This window comes from Ambystoma mexicanum, chromosome 13 (genome assembly GCF_040938575.1).
Source record: "Ambystoma mexicanum isolate Mex_15411 chromosome 13, UKY_AmexF1_1, whole genome shotgun sequence".
In the NCBI taxonomy this organism is placed as follows: domain Eukaryota; kingdom Metazoa; phylum Chordata; class Amphibia; order Caudata; family Ambystomatidae; genus Ambystoma; species Ambystoma mexicanum.
The window spans coordinates 485,803,530-485,816,258 of NC_090938.1; the positions used below are offsets into that span (position 1 = coordinate 485,803,530).

Here is a 12,729-nt window from a genome sequence, read left to right on the forward strand (position 1 = left end):
TATTTAAATAGAGAGGGGCAGCTAAGGGAGAGCAGGGGCAGTTAAGGGTTGGCATTCAAGCAATGTAAATTGTTTGACTACATGTTTTAACGATTTTATTGAATCTTAAAATGTGTGTAACGCTCCAAAGTTTGTATGTACATTTTGTGTCGTATTATTTTACTCAAAGTGGCCACTAACAAACACTGAGAACCACAGAGAGGAAAACTCAGGTGGCTGCAACATGATCGTGGAATTGATGACATATTGGCAACATCGGTAACTGGCTTACACAAATGAGTGGATATGAAACATCCATGGTGGATATTATGCCACTATAAAGTTAAGCAAATTGTGATCTATCCAATGTATCCGACAATAAAGTTGAGAGCAATTGGAGTACCAGCAGTTCTTTCCGACGACAAACAGGGAGATGCTTTGGAAAAGATTTTGGATGGATTTAACTTCACGACTGAGATGGCTAGACAGGGTTGCAGCAATGCATATAAGAGCACTTTCCAGTTTCCATCCAGAGGGGGGCGGGCAATCGTTAAAATCTCTCTGGATGGTTGCCAGCGTCCATGTCGTTGGAGGGGTTCAGAGTCCTGTTGTTCCCAGACATAAATGGGATAAACATGGCAGGAGAAAGCAACTGATGCTATCTGTAAGGAACTGGCAACTTTGTGAGTGAAATAATTTGCCTGGAACCCTGCTAAACCCAGATTGAGATCCATAAAGACCAGAAGGATGCTTTCAAAGATCCGCTGGCAATTCCTCGTGAAAATCGAGGCTTAAATGGGATGTTTGGAGACTTTGGAATCTCTGTGACTGCATGCCTGTTTCACAGTTATGTGTTCAGATTGATGTTAGGCACAGGACTACTACTACTAAAAGACCATTTAGGGAATACAATCCAAGTATGGGGCCCAATTTCCCTGGATATCCCCCATTCAAAATTGACTCAACTTAGGTGCTTTACAGGGGTATGGGAGAATCAGGAGAGTATTGATTGCAGCATATGTAGGTGAATAGCTCTGTGTAAAGCGGTTTATAGTGATATTACCGAATTACATTATGTGGAAAGTCATAATGTCGAAAAAAGTTTTAAAAAAAACAATTCAAATGTCTTTTTTTGTTTATTTTTTGTTCGAAATGGTGGGGTTCTCCCCCAAGCCCCCTTTTTTCTAATTTATTTTTGTTTTACCTCTTTTTTTTTGTTGCAGAACTAAAAAAAAACAAATAAAAAAATCAAACATTCGGAGAAAAAAAATGTTGACATTTCTTTTTCTCGACATTATGACTTTTGACAAGCCTGAAGCCTCTGCCTTGTTGGTGCTCGTGAACGTATGTTAGTTCACTTTTGGCCACATATTCTTGTCACCTAGCTTTGTCAAGGGTGGAGTGTGCACAGGCTGGGGCCTCTGTGGAGTAATTGTGTACCCCATCTTCCACCCTTGGCTTGTTCCCTCTATAGGAGACTGTGGGCTTTAGGCCTTTGATCCTGGGGGATAGGTGTGAGGAAGTTCGAAGTGTGGAGTGTCTCCTTTCTATGTGCTCCAGGATGGTTGTAATCTTTTTTTTCGTAAAGTGTCATTGTTGATACTTGACAGTTGGTCAATCTTACTGCACCCGCTAGCACATGCTCACTTGTTATAGTGTTGTCTATTCCTTCTGCAGGCTATGCGTATGTAAATGACTTACGTTGTGGTCCAATGAACTTTGGCACTATTCTACTTTGTATATCTTGTGTGCAGATTTCGATTATAGCTACTGGTGAACTAATGTGTCTCGGCGAGGGTAGGGGTGTTGGTTCAGCCTTGTTGCAGCTGTGGCACAGGGTTGTGTCTCTGTCTTTTTGAACTTTTGGTCTTGCAACTGTTTATATATAAAGGGGGTTGTCCTACCTTTTGTCTCTGTGGCGTACATAGCTGCTGAGCATGAGCCCAATTCTAAGAAGTGGTTGTAAAACAGGGTCCTCACCGGAGGAAACCATGCCACACTCCGTGAACAATACCCAAAATAGTACCCTCCTCCTGCCTCTTACCACTAAAAAGTCGCTATTATCTATGTCTAGCTCATTGGCGGAGAGGGCTGTTGGGTTGGATCAAGATGGGAACCCTGAGACTGCTACAATGGTAGCATCATCTTCTGTTAAGGTTCTATCCCCACTTGGCCCTCCCTCTGCCTTGGTACTGTCAACCTTTTCAGTTCAGGAAGCCAATGACAATGTTGGGGAGGTGGGTGACGGAGATGTCCGTGATCATGATTCAATCTGTTCCCCTGTGCATGGCCATCGAGGTCTTCGTTGCATTTCAGACACCTCAATGTTGGCACCTACAATTGTCAGCGAACTAAGTAGAAGAGTGCGGCTCTCATTGGGCCCCTCGTCCCCAGCGTCGTCTTCTTTCCCCTTTCGAGAACAAGTCCATTTCCATCTTCCTTCAGAAAGCAGTTGTAAAAAATCTGGTAGCCACGGGAGTGCCCCGTTGGTTACTCCATGTAGGGATCTGGATGAGGGCTCTGCCTCTCACTATGACAACATTCATGTCGACAAGGTTTTGCCATCAGGATTTTTTCTTCCAGACGGAGTGGACCCCTTTTCTCTGGGAAACGAAGAGGTCGATCTCTCTGCCCCAAAGGGGGAGGTAAGATCGGCTTCCACCCCCAAAGATTTTTGCTCTACCACTCAGCCCAATGAACCCTCCAACTTCCCAGTAATTTTGCGTATACTTAACCTGCTGGATAAGGGACATGAGTTAACACACTACTCAATAAGGGAGATGCAGGCCTCACTTGCCCTTATGAAAGACAAGATGGCTAGATTGGAAGGCTTTATTTTAGCAGAAGAACAATTTAGACCCTTCTATCTGGCCCAATTTGAAAAAATGCTGGTGAATGTTCCCTCCATCCTAAAGCAGCCTCCGAGTACTAACTCGACCTGCTCACAAGGTTCTCAAACTGAACCTGGGTTTCGTCCCATAGATCCTCCTCAGAGATCTTACTCCCAAGTAGTGCAAGGTGATAAGCGGGAAAAATTGGAGCATGGCGAATCGGAGGCCATTGATCTGGTGGAGGTCCTCAAACTCCAGCACGATCGTCTCTTACAGGTGGAGCATCTCCTATATAAGCTTGCTGTGACCCATCATCATTTGGACCCGACAGATTGCCCAGGAGAGGGAACTGAAGTTGTTGAGGGGATTGTCGTCCCTTCGGACAGCCCCTCTCTTTTGATTGATATCATTGATGCCCAGTCTAGTCTACCTTTGTTGGCTGCTGTCTTGCCCTCGGACCCTGAGGAAGGTCCTGTAGTGCACGAAGGAAGGCACTTTGTCTCTCGTAAGGCAAGGAAGTCCTTTTTAAGAGCCCAAAAACGCCTAAATCAGACAAAGGCTAGGCAGAAGAAAGTCGCCCTTAAAGCTCCAACAGCCAAGTGTGTGCAGGTACCATCTGACCTTAACTTAATATCAAATCTCAATAATGGTGCCAACCATGACGATCTCGGATTGGTTTTGGGTGATCTCGATGAGGAAAGCAAGAAACATCTACAGATTGCATCCCTGAAAAGCGGTAACATCCAGCTTGCTCCCCGTGTTCCATTAAAGACTCCTACGGCCAAGCTGCAATCTCAGCTTCACTGCTTCTTCCCCAATATAGAATCCAAAAAAGTGCTTACTCGGCTGCCAGTTGACGCAACAGTGGCACCTGTTGCGAGCCCAGTAAGTGTTTCATTACCTACGGAAGTGTCTTCTGGTGGTCTGGTAGTTGAGTCTGTCACTCCGGCATCTGTTGTCGTGGTAGCTGAAGAGCTGGTGATGCCTGCGTCTCAACCAGAGGTTGCACAGGCTCCATTGCCCTCGGCGCGGCCTGTTCTTGTGGAGGATGGGCTCTCTTTCCAAACATCCTCTGGAGAGCTCACTACTGATGTTTTGTCCTTAGCGCAAACTCCTAAGGACATGAAACTAATCCTTGGTTGGACCAGCAATCCGGACATTAATGGCCCAGCTCGAATAAATATGTCATTCTTGATGAATTCCTTTTTCCAGATCCCTGCCTTAAGGAATCTTTCATCCAAGGACCTCGACTGGGTTAAATTAGCGGCCCATAACAACCATAGAGTGCTCTGCAGAGTACAATCGCAGATTATATCTAAAATGCTACTGGAATTTGCAGATGATTTTCACTCTATTGGTCTTGTACCCAGTTTGTTTCTGGACATGGAAAGTGCATGGGCCTTTCTTGATTGGGTCCATCCTCCTCCGCCAGTATGCCCTGTAGGTCCGGCCATGGTTTCCTCTGGATCTCATGTTAACCAACTATCTATCCAACTGGCCTCGCTTACGCAAGCACTCAGTGGCCTATCTTGGCTGGAACCCCTGTTAAAAGTGGCCGTCGCCATCAAAGGGCCTACTCCTGGCTCATAATTGGCCAGTCTGACCGTTGCCTCTTGGAACTGCTGTGGCTTAGGCAACCTCGGAGTATGGCACAAACGGGTTGCGCCTGATAAGAAACCAGACATCTTATTCTTACAGGAAACGATGGCTTTAAGTGATATCACGCTAGACGGATACACTTGCTTTTCTGTTCCGGCTCGTCGTATCCTTGCAGGCCGCCCTTCTGGGGGTATCGCCGTTCTTATTAATCATGGCCTAAAAGCAGTGGCTTCAATATTGGACTCCTCGGATTCATGCATATTGGTGGAGCTGTCGCATGAACACTCTAAGGTCCCGTCTCTGCTATTATTGTCTATATACTGGAATCCTAAGGCAGTTTCCTTGAATTTGATCTTAGAGGAACTGGATCGGATTTTGGGCCATGCTTCTGTCTCTTGTCCTAATCAGGAAATTGTGATTGGAGGTGACCGGAATTCATATCTGCAACTTCGCAATGCCGTACGTCCCTCCTCTCTCTCCTCTTTATATGCACAACAAGCCTACCATAGAGGACAGCAACTGACAAGCTTCTTCGAAACATTGGGTATCTACCCAATACAACTGGCGCCTCACTCCATTCAATACCTCTTGGTCTCGTGGCGCAGCTTCATCTCTGATGGATTATCTACTCTCATCTAGAGTGTGTTCTGGCTTGCTTAACCTAATCTTAGTTCTAGATTTGGGCCTGAGCGACCATCATATGCTGTTCTCGCGGCTTCTTATGGGGATTGATGCATATAAAGTCTCGGCCTCAGCTCGCTTGGTTGAATGCGATAGGCACACTATCTCTGTCAAATGGCATCCTTCAGTTTGTAGGAATCTGGTGTTCCTGGTGAATAGGGATCTCCTAGTGTGCCAGGAGGATTCTCTCTCGGTGGGTAATGTGGAAAAAATCAACGAAATAAACATCAAAATGATTCACAGGCACCTGTTATCCTTAGTGAAGGAGTCCCTGGATAAGGGCAACCCTTTGGATGTACACTTTCATTTGGATCAGGTCGCAATATTAAAAAAGCAAAAAAATAGCGATCTTCACAACTTAAGAACTAAGTCTATCAGCCTGCCTAATTACCATCGAGAAAAAAACTATATTGCTGCCCGTTTCAAGCAGCAATTAAAGTCTTTTCGCCAGGCTGCCTATACCTTAGCCAATCAACATATGATTGGGTTGCTATGTAAAAAAGAAAACTCGGGAGTTATGGGCCATCTTAAGAAATCCGTCTGGCAAGGCTGATACTCGTTCGGTGGCTACCATCTCGGGCCCTGAATGGGAGAAGTTTTTTTGTCAAAAATATGCTTTGCCAGACATCCATTCCAAATCAGAATACATCAACATGCAGTTGTCCTTTCCAAGATTTTTCCCATGGGAATTAAAAGACATCATATGGGCAATCTCTCAGCTGAAATTTTCAAAAGCAGCCGGTCCTGATGGGTTGCCCCCCTGTGTCTTTAAGGACGACCCCCATTTTTGGGCCAGGTACCTTCTTCCACGCTACCAGTTGATTTATCAAACTGGCAGAGTTCCAAAATCATGGTTAATGGCTATAATAATCCCGATACACAAAAAGGGCGCCCTAAGTAATCCTTTAAACTTTAGGCCAATCGCCCTCATAGACACAGCTGCGAAAATTTTTGCACGGCTGATCCTGTCCGAGTTGGAAGCTCATTTAAGTGCTCTGAATATTCTTTCAAAAGCCCAGGTCGGTTTTCGGCCGGTCATGGACACCCATCTAAATGCTTCGATCCTAGCTCACCTCCTTCGGACTGCACACTCTAAGTCTAATGGCACCATATATATGGCAGCATTAGATCTTTCAGCTGCCTTTGACAATGTACTTCGCACTCGTCTTTGGCAGAAGATGTTGTCATATGGTATCCCTTCTACCTTGGTAGCTATAATTGCTGCGCTACACCAAAACACTTCTTACCGGGTCCGTATTAACACTGAAGGGCTACTAACTGATAACATCCCCACGTGCATAGGTGTAAAACAGGGTTGCAATTTGGCAGCGGTATTATTCAACCTTTATCTGGCCGATATCGACAAAATCTGGCAGGGCTCAAATTCTTTTCCGGCAACATTGGGTAACATGCGGCTTCACTGACTGGCATTTGCGGATGACGTTATCCTATTCGATAGAGTGCCATTTGGACTCCAAAACAAACTAAATTTATTTTATGACTATTGTACACTGAACAACATGACCATCAATTCAGCTAAATCACACATAATTGTCTTTACAGCCAAAAAAAAACTACCCAGATTTAACTTTGCCATTAACGCACAACCGATCTTGAGGAAAGAAGAGATTATTTACCTGGGTTATCACCTATCGAATGGGATGTCTATCGGCACTTGAAGCACAGTGTTGAACGCAAAGTTTAATCCACTGATGGCCCAAATGAGAATCATCTTCCAAAAATATTGTAGATATTCACTATTGCCCATCTTACAATATTACACCATGAAAGTAGAGCCCATCCTACTTTACGCAGTGGACGTGTGCCTTCTGAAGTTGGGGCCTCTCTTAAATCTTTTACAAGGTAAACTTTGGAAGAAAATCCTAGGGCTACCTGGATACTTGCCTAATGCCATTATTTTACATGAATTAGGCTTATATCCCTTAGCGGACAAATATCTCTGGCGGATGGTAAATGCCTTTTCCAAAATGATCTCTCCTCCTCCAAACTCTCTTTATGAGGACTTTCAGGCAATGCTTGCCCATAAATGTCCCTCGTCGATCTCTGAAGTTAAAGATCTTATAAATGCCACTCCAACATCGCTGAACATGTCGCAGCAGGATTTAATTGATACTCCAAGTAAAGTTAAAAACCGCTTCTTCAAAAATTCATGGTCATGTAACTCTGATCAGATCGGAGGTTACTCCTCTTTTAGGACCTATGCCACATTTAGGCAGGCAGTTACACCCCCGGCTGCCTTACTTACTATGTTTCCCTGACAAAGATGCAAGACGGTCTTACATGCGATTCCGTTTGGATCTTATCCACACGGGCGCCCAGATCAGGAACTGGTCCTGCTATAGGGATTTGGTGAAGTGGGAGGGTTGTAGATTCTGCTTAAATACATTTGAGAGTGAAACACTGGAACATCTGTTTATGTATTGTAATTTTTTTTTCAACCACAGGCGATGTTGCTTGGATGCATTTTTGACCTCTTAGTCTTCATTTGTTTGTCACCTAGTTTGGCTTGGATGCATGCAGGGAAACACCAACTCCATCATTTTAGCAACTGTTAGACTTGTTGTAATGATTGAGGAGCATCTGCTGCCACTCAATAAGGCCATCTTGAGTGGGCAGCTTGTGGACTCCGTCTTTTCCAAATAATTTGTCATTGTGTAGTAATTCTACCACTTTTTTCTGATTGTCTGCTTCTTTGCATTTTTGTTTTTTCTAGGTTTTGTGATTTCCTTTATGATTTTGTTTTGACTGATTTCATTAGGTATATCTTCTGTACACTTTTTGGTGGGGCTAAAGAAAGTTGTTGGTGTGTTGATTTTTCCTATGGGTTGGCAATATGTTTTTAAATGTTTTATTATGTCTTATTTGTTCAAGTACCGATTTGCTTTGATGAATTTGTACATTAATTTTTATCTGATATGTATAATTTGTAAAGGTGTAAATTAATTTTTCCTACCAAAACAAATAAAATAAAAATAAAATAAAAACCTGAAAGTTCCAACAGGCAAAAGTTGGCGTTTTAACCGTCTGCACAAATGGTTCAAAGTATCACAACTGTGATCCACAGAAGCCCTGTGGCAGATTAATATCTAAATATAAGTCATGTATGGTTTTCTCATGGTTATTACTCCAATTACACAGTTATACAACCACAAGCATTTGAGGTCCGTTCATTGTCAGCTTGGTAAACAGTGACTCATTAATGACAGAACCTGGACCGTATTACAGTGTCTTGGCTGGTTATAATGATAACAATCATGTTGGGTTCAGTCCAGGAAACCCTCACTTTGACCCCACTACCTCCGAGAAGGGTTGCCACCTTCCATCAGGGAACAGGACCATTTGGCTTCTGCTATGGCTCCCAAACTTAATCCCCTCCCGGCCCCCGCCTGCAACTCCACTTCCTGAAGACAAGGTATCGGCACGCAAAGAAAACTTGTTACAGGAGTGGGGATTAGACCCTTAACAACATGCTTGCTGTTCTCATGGATAGCTACAAGAATCCAACAACCATGTGTGGGGTACATTTACCCACCCAGCAGAATTCCCCTCCATCACCAATCTGCACTTTAGCAGTTAACAGCAAAATGGCTGCGCTGGCTCTGCAGTGCGCCATTCCCTTGCATCAAAACTGCGTTTTGCAGCTACCAAAAATGATGGCTGCACGGTCTTTGCCAAACACCTATGGGGCAAGGTGGAACATGGAACACCCCGAGAAATGCTGCTTTTCTTGGGTGCACATAAGAAACTGAAAAGCAGTGCTGCTCTGCTGCTAGCTCAAAATTTCCCATTGAAAAAGGAAATATTTTACAATTAAAATGACTGTGCCTGTATGCTCTTGTCCGCCGTTTTCAACAGTACACAGTTTTGTTCAGTGAGACCCAGCTATGTCTATCCATATTCAGGTTGTGCATCAGGAAGAGAAGGCATTTCTCAATGAATGACAGGCTGTGCCAGGCAAGATCTGTCAAATAAAGAAACTTCACTCTCAGCCGTACGGAAAAAAGCTTGATTTTTGGCAACAAAATATCATAGCTAAACTCTTCAAAAGAAGTCATATATCTCTGTGCTTATGTCAGGTTCAGTGGACCTTTGCCTCAAACAGATTTCTGTGTATGAGAGATTGACTAGGGCTGCAAATAATGTTTAGAATCTAGATATAAGAAAACCGCATGGCAAGTGACAGCAAAAGGAAGATTCACCACTTGTAAAAATGGTTGCTTTTTACAAACAAGGAAATGTCTGTCTGAAAGTAAATTGTGGAATTAAGGCACTGTCTTTGCAAAGTTTGTGAAGGGGGGTTTGTTTTAAAACATATGTAGGATATTTAAATCCCACAATTTGCTTTCTGGTTCAGAATAAAATACAATTAAATAAGTGTGCTGAAGCCACAGAACAGGTTTTCCTGGCCTACCTTCAAAGGACATTTGCTTCCTGGGAACAAGACCTGCCTCCCCCTAAGGGGACCAACATCTGGAATCTATGAAAAGACCAAAGGGGAGAATGTAACACGCTCATCAGACTTTCTGGCATTCTGCAGCCAAGAGACACAGGATTTCCGGGACACTTAGGTGCGACTTTGTGAACAGCACCGCCCCTCAACTGCAACTGGGGAGCCTCAAAGCAAACTCCAAAGCAACCTTGGAAGTTATGCCCTTAATTGGGAGACAATGCTGGCCATTTGGGGCAAAAGACTGTTTTGAATGAATAAACTTTAAGGCTTTATTTCTGCAACCGGACAACGCAGTAATGCGAGAGTTTAACAGTTTAAATATGATTTTGGGGGCATTAAAACAAGATATTGTGGCTTTCCTTAGCATGTATGGGACGCAAACGGTAGAATAATGTCATTCATGGGAAAAGTGTTCATGGGATAACTTCGAAATTTAATGCAAACATGCTCTGTGATAATAGGTACACTTGTATAAAATTGCAGAATTGTAATTGGAATATTTCCCACCGAAAAGCGTGAAAGATTATTAGAGGGACGAAACAATGTCATACAGACCTGGGAGTTAGACTGCCATGCTCTGTATGAAATATGTCATTTGTCTATGTGATTTGCAAGTGTGCCACAACTGTAAAAATGTGCAATTTAGGTCAGGATGGATTTTTGGCAAATGTAACTGGGATGGCTCTGTACCTCATAAAAACACACCCCATAAAACGGAGTTCCCTCCTTCAGTCCAATCTGCTTCTAGAAAGGAGGCAACATACATAGGCTGACCTATCCAGTTGTCAGAGGCATGTCCAGCCTAAGCCTGCCCCAACAATAAATCCTATGATGTCATCCGCCTTATAAAAGGGGGAAGCTCACAGAGACAAAGGACACACACTCTTCTGAATTTTCCAGCTCCTGCATATCCAGACATTCCATATTCATCCTGCCAGACTCCAGATTCCTGATTCCACTGCCAGGCCAAAGCATAGCTGACCCTATCCAGGCAGGACCATTGATCCAGAAAAAGAAACCCCAAAACAAAATCCCACTAACTCAGGGAGAAAGGGGGAAAAGCTGTGGTACCCTTTTTGAGAGTATCCTGTGACCAGACCAGCTTTTTGTCCCACTACCTGCATGCCACAGTGCCGTGACCAGACAGGCACAGCTGTTTTCTGCTAGGAGAGCCCCGCCGTGGTGACCTGTGACCAGATATTGCCTTGGTCACCAGAAACTCGGTAGGCTGTCCCAAATCCCCAAATTAAGTGCTGATGTGAGTATCACCCCATCACATAGCAACACATATCATACCCCATCTTGATACCTTGTCTTTGTTCCACTCTCTATGTAATCACATCAATACCCTGATAACTTGTTTAAAAAACGGTTGGAATTCTCTGTGCATTCTGTCCTTGATTTCCTAGTGTTAGCGCCATTCTTCCACTCATTTTTGTCATTTGTAAGTCCTTAGTAATATTTTGATTAAATACATTAATTCTCCCTAGAAAGACGCACACTGCGTGAAGGGTCACAACTGCAGCGTAACGTTTCTATTCACGGGTGGAGTTTCTCTTTCTAGCCACTAAATTTAGTTTAAGTGAATTTGTCATTTTCTTTCCAAACCAATTCTCTCTGTCAACTACTTTTATTTTTAAAACCAAATGTACCTTCCCTTTGAAAATCTCATCCAGTCATTGCTCTAGAGCCACTCTTTCACTTCCATATCAACCCTGTGATGTGCATCTATCACCCAGCTTAAAAACCGCATTGCGATTCTGTCCATCTCACCCATTTTTCAAACCATTTTGACATTTAAACCAGTTTTTCAAACCGTTTTGACATTTAAACCCGTAAAAGTAAGAACGTGCACATTCTGTGTGTGTGATTTTGGCTGCACTGTGTTGTCACGTCAAGGTTTTTGAACTGTAAGCCGTTGTTAGCACCCTGCCTTGTAGTTGCTAGTGTTCTTACATCCCTGATACTGTTATAACTCAGATTTCCATCCTTTATTCGACCGCACATGTAAATTCATTATTTACCAATTCCGAGTGTTATTTATGCAATTGCAAAGGTTTTAAATCTGATTTTACCTCTCATTTCAGTGGGGGAAGGTCAGATTCTAATTCTGTTTGCTGTCTCGTATACCTGACTCCTTGCTGCTCATTTCTATCCACTCAAAATTCGAATAATAGGGGTTTGAGGGAGCATTGCAAGGGGAAATCTTAACTCTGGTGCTATCTACCCGTACTGTAAAATTGCTCCCATGCTTTTGTGCTTTGGATATGTTATAGTAGAAGGTCAAACTAAGTGTATTTCATCATTTTAGCTTGTAATTGCCACCGCATTGATGATTGATGCCAAATATTAAACGTGTGATTTTCTTTGAATTTAAAATAAATAAATATTGTATTTCCACCCATCGGCCTGGTTCATGGTCCAGTGTGACCTGGGGTATTTGTAAAAACGGGTGTGAGACGGGTTGGGTGCCAGCTCAATCCGAATTTGTAGGAAATAAAGCAAACTTATTTTTATTGTGCATTACCTCCTAGGCTAAGGGCAAGAGTCTTAGTCTGCTGTGTGATGCCCGATTGTAATTCTTAACCCATGTAGGAAGTTTCAAGAGTTTTATTAATTATTTTCAAACCAGTGTTTCGGAAACTGTTTAATTGTCACACTAAGAGGTCCCTACGCCTTCCCTCAACCTCCTTGTGGGTTCTCTCCACTCTATCTCAGCCATCCCTTGTTCTCTAAGATCTCCCCGAGATTATAGTTAACCATCTGTGAGCCCTACTGCCTTGTCTCAGGCTCCTAAGGGAAGTCCCAAAATCTGTGTCCTTTTCCAATTATCTCCCTCCAGGACTTCGTAAGGGTGCCTGGTCTTCTCGGTCTCCCACCCCCTCTCAACGGTCAGTTCTCCAAGCTCTCGCCACTCATCTCTCTCTTCCTCTCCCACTTCCTGCTATCCCTCTCTTTCTTCAAACTCCTCCCACTAAATCTTACTGATCTCCCCTTCCTCTCTCCCACTGTCTTCCTCACTTCGCTCTTCCTTTGTTCTACTCCATTCCCCCTCTGTGTCCTGATCTCACTACACTCCCTACTCTTCTCACACCATGTCCTGATTTCGACCACACGTCTAATTTCTCTCTCTCTCGCCACTATTTTCCACCTACTCTCTACTCTCCT

General features: G+C 43.5%; 1 protein-coding gene across 6 annotated transcripts in view; it reads right to left on the reverse strand.

The window, feature by feature from the left end:
* TANC2 (tetratricopeptide repeat, ankyrin repeat and coiled-coil containing 2) overlaps nt 1–12,729 on the reverse strand; it is a 3,436,361-nt gene that overhangs the window by 2,033,120 nt on the left and 1,390,512 nt on the right. The gene's annotated exons all lie outside the window — the stretch shown is intronic.